We start from the raw sequence: 5,191 nt of genomic DNA on the forward strand, positions 1-5,191 counted from the left end.
AGAGTTAGTCGTCGATGATATGAATGGCAATTTTCATACTAGACATGAAAATTAAAAGAAACATTATTCTTAAAGCAAAATGAACTTAAAGCACATGTGAACATAAAAAACAAGATAATTTATATCTTTCCATAATATGTCTAAATTTCAATTAAAATGTAAATGCCTATTTTAAGACATCTAAAAGAACAAGAATTGTCGGTACTCCTAGGGGTCATTTAAGTAAAAGTCGTAAAAAATTCAATTTGAAACTGCATTTTTGCTCCGCTCAGTAGTATTCAAAATATCATTGACACACTTTCAAGTCTGGTTTGCAAAATGTTACGTTCAACTTAGTAAAGGCTTCAGTAAACAGAATGTTGTGAAAGTATCAGAAACGTTCAACTTAATTTTCATTTCTGTACATAATGGAATCATGTAGTTTATAAAAACAATGATATAATTATATGGAAAATACTTTACTGTATCAATTGAGCAACATTTCGCAGCTTATTTTTAAAATTTCAGGCAATTATAAGCCATTTCGTACTTCAGGGACAATGCACATAGCATGTGTTTAATTCAATAAACCCGGTTTATAACACATTATACATCTAATTTACTCAAAGCTGCTGCCAACTTCTTTACGTATATTTATTGATGTAAAGGGAATAGTTTTGGAAACATTTTGGAAATACACGTCCCTCGTGAGAAAAGCTTTCGGTGGATATAACAGGAGGTGAGAAACTTTTATTGTTTTGTAAATTTATTTTTACCTCATAATAGATAGAAAGTGTTTTATATGCGCGTCTCGAGTTTAATCATTTCTATGTAAACACAAGAGTGCTGATCTCTCAGCTGTTTGAAATTAGGGATATCGATGTCAACGAGTATTCGAGTATTCGACTATCGTTCGAACATACCGACGATCGACTAAAATTTCTTTAGTCGATTATTTGTTAAAAATATGTTATCTATCATTAATTTCAAATTTAAAGAAATAAACTTGGATCAGCCCACTTCATTTATTTACAGATCAATGTTCTCTTAAGTTCTCTTAAGTAAAACTGTAGATTTAAATTATACTTGATTTAAATTCACGCAATTCCATAAGATTTGACGTAATGCAACTATTTATAAAGAATACATTTAATTGAACAGCTGTTGCAAAATTGTAAAGACACGTTAATTAGTGGACAGTTAGCATAATTTAATGTTGTTTTTTACTGATATTTAATATCATACAGTCATTTTAATATTGTACTGATCGTTTGCACAAAATTTCTTAATTAAAATTTATAGCAAGCTCTATCTGTTTTTATAAGAGGCATGCTTTAATCAATTGTTTACAAGTCATAGATCACGGGCGCATGGAGAGAAAGGACAAATATGAGTGTTTAATATCTTGCATTTAGATAAAATATTAAGTGAATATTATACAGGTATTTGAAATCAAATACATTGGATACACGTAGGTGTATTTATTGTACAACGTATTAAGATCCAGAGATTCGTTGATGTTGATTGCATATATAGATTGAATATTGTACAACGAGTCTATAAAAGACAATTATCAAAAATGACATGAAAAATTAATTTGAATTTCAACGAATATTCGACTATCGTTCAAATAAAACTTCCGACTATTTGACTAAGCTGTCCGAATAAAATTGACATCCCTATTAGAAATGTATTGATTTTAGCAGTGTGGACAAAAAAAACTGAAACATTGCAACTTGTCATTATAATTATGAAATAAAAAACAAGTTTTATAAACTTCAATGGAAAATAAAGTGGATCGGTCACTTGATCAAATCCATTGAGGGCTTCAAAAGTTTATTAAATAAATCCAATTTACAATTTTTCCGTGATCGTATAGTTTTAGAAATATTCGTTCCTGAAATATGATCAGAAAAGACCAATACACTTTTTATATAAATGTCCCAAAGGATCCGTCCAAAATATAAAGAGTTTAAGACTGAACTCCAAATAAATAATAAACAAAATGTCCAAAAGAATGATTCCCAGAATAATAAAAAGCCAAAGAAGTGTGTAATAGTTTGAGAATAAAACCGGGAATACTCTTTTCTGACTAAAACAGGGTATTTTGTGCTCAGTGGGTATCCATGGTCCCGGATATAAAAATATATTTCATTGGATAATTTACCATCACTAACCACCTACGCTTTGTCCGTAGGTCTGTCCGTTGACCTATGAACCCCAACATGGCACCACCCTCGAATATAGGTAAATACGTGTTACTAATATTTATGGGCTCAGTCTTCATCTCTGCACCACAGGAGTTCTAGCCTTAAGCTCTTTTACTTACTTACTTCAAAGTTCCCAATTTTATTGTTCTTAGTCAAAACTCTTAATGATACCATTGTATTTCCGTTCAAATTTTATTACTTACTATCGATGGGCTTGATTGGTCTATTCGGATCAATTTCATTACAAAATGATCTAACAAATTATAGTACATTTGAACAACACCAAAATCCAATTTGTTTTGACAAGATAATAATTGTTTACAAAATAAAGTCCTCTTTCCAATTATAAAGTCACCGAATTTGCGTCACTAATAATATACATTCTGATTTAATAAACCTTTATATTATTTTACCTTCACTGCTAATAACTAAAAATGATTATGATATTAATATTGTCTAAGTTTAAAATGTTCAAACAATATGTCTGTGCTAAACCCTATAGGTTTACATTCGTCCCCACACACTAAGAAATTTCCCTGTACACTGGAAATTTCTCCATTAGATCCGGAACATAATTTTAAACTTAGTCACAGTTTATTTCGTTCACAAGGTAAGAAGTTGTCACGTGACACCGTTCAATTTTTATAAAACAAAATCCACAGTCCTCGAAGATAATTTAGTCACGATTTCTTTATTGTTCAAAATCCAAATTGCGTACGGTAGTCGCACAGCATAGGAAGTTCGCGGACGTCATCTTCTTGTTCCCGAAATAAAGTCCAATATATACGGTTACATTGATTATATGGGTCCATTATATGTGTCCAATATACGTTTACTTAACAACTCTACGTGAATATACGGTTTTACTACTGTTCACTACTGGCGCCTTCACTACGCTTCACTAATATTGTTCGCTTTGGAATCAAAGTTCTCATTCCACACTTAGGTATAGATCAAAATTTAGTTATATTCCACACTAATATAAGTAACATACTAGGTCACCGTGTTACTTTTGAAGTTCACGCAGCGGATACAGTCCTGGTGATTTAGTAGATGACGGAGTGCAATTATCACCACTCCAGACGGTAGCATCGTCCTTCAAATTAGAAGCCATCAACGTATCCCGCGCCTCTGAATTTATTTGTGACTCCCGCTGTGGTTTCATCCTTCTAGTATACCTCTCCTTCTCTTGTTGGTATTGTTTAAGCAAAATAGCTTCCTCCATCAGTGCGTCCATATCAGTACCATTATCATCATCCACTGTCCCCTCGGGATTAGTCTCAGCAGGTGGTTTAGACAAAGAACTCTCTCTACCAATTATCTTAGATGACCACTTATTTTTAAGATTTAAATAAAATGTCTTTAACCTTTTCCGACGAATGACACAAAAACAAACAAAAAACAAAATCAGTAAAATTGAGGATATATAGAACCAAGGCATTTGAAACCATTTTTCCGTAGGCATAGGCTCAACATCATCTAAAGACAACTCCTTGATCAAATTTTGAATAGGTAATTCCTTTATATGTTTCAATTTCCGAGGAAGAGAGATATTCTGTATTTTTGGAAAATGATCATTAAAAGATTTCCATAAATTCATTTTTCCAAAATGAAACTTTTTTACAAAATCACTAAAAGTAGGAGTTAAATCAAAGGTACTCTCCTTATTATAAAAAGGTGGTAGAATTAAAGACCCATAAATTGCTGTACAACCCAATTTCAATGACATGATATCTATAGGTGTTTTGATTTGTTATAAATATTGCTAAATATGATCCCACATTCAAGAAAATAAATCATTACTTTGGATGATATTTTAACCATTCCCCATAATTGTTATGATATGTAACTCAAAGAAGTTGTTTATACCCAAATATAGTTATAACCATTATATGATCAACTTCCAGTAAGGTTGTTCAAGCCCATAAAATAGAAACAAATGAAGTTTATTTTTTTTTTAATTTAGTAGCAGTTTTTGTGTATTTACAAGTAGCTGTCAAAGATACATAATTGGTGGCACTACTGAAGAAGACTTCTAGAGAGATGTTCAAATGCAACTTTTTAACTTTTCTCAAGCTCATGTTCTATCAATTTTAAAGTCTCAAGGAAATTTTCAAACTCTTCGCACAGTTTGTTTAATAATCAGAAATTTAACCTGATTTATAGTCGAAGTAATTGTCCTACTATTGTTATAAATTTTTCTGTTACATTACCACTTTCTTGTAATGCATTCTTACTGTATACCCTATTTTCCCGGGATTTTCTAGGTTTTACCTTAGGTTTATAACTAAGATCTATACTTTGCGAACACTCTTTATTTGTTACTTTTACCTGTTTCCTAGGCATTACAGGTGGTTTCATACAATTATTACAGAAGCCTCTTTTTAACTTGTGGTTGTTACATTTAAGATTTACACCGTCAATTTCCATTTCTTGTTCATATTCAATTAACTGTTCTGGTGAATCACTCATAGTTTGATCTATGTCTAACCTATATTCTTCATTTCCAGAATCAGAATTAGAGTATTGATAGTTGTTATCAATAGTAGAGTCAGAATCGTATTCAATTTCAGTTTGTACATCATGGTTATTTAAGTTAGGTGTTACTGGTTGATCATAAATAACCTCGTTTGAATTTTCATTATTATCTGTTTCACGATCGTTTAAAGCACGAGCACGAATCCTTCTCCTTAACTCTTGTAACGGAATATCATCTTCATCGGAAGAATTTTCACGTTCGACACGTTTCCTATTTACAAGTCTTTGTAAAACAGGCAGTTCTTCTTCTTGTTCAGAACTCTCTCTATCAGACTCATTTTCTAGGGGTACTACATACTGCGTTTGTCTTAAGACGCGTTCCCCTGAATTTCGTGGTATTTCCCATTCATTTATTCGAGCATGATGAAGATGCCTGGCATGAGCTTTAGTGGTGGTATTGTTTAATTGATTTTTAACAACAAAGCTAACAGGACCTGTCTGATCAATGATGCGGTAATAGGGTA

The sequence above is a fragment of the Saccostrea cucullata genome, unplaced genomic scaffold, assembly GCF_032062105.1.
Source record: "Saccostrea cucullata isolate Sc308-1 unplaced genomic scaffold, CSIRO_AGI_Scuc_v1 ctg9820, whole genome shotgun sequence".
NCBI lineage: Eukaryota > Metazoa > Mollusca > Bivalvia > Ostreida > Ostreidae > Saccostrea > Saccostrea cuccullata.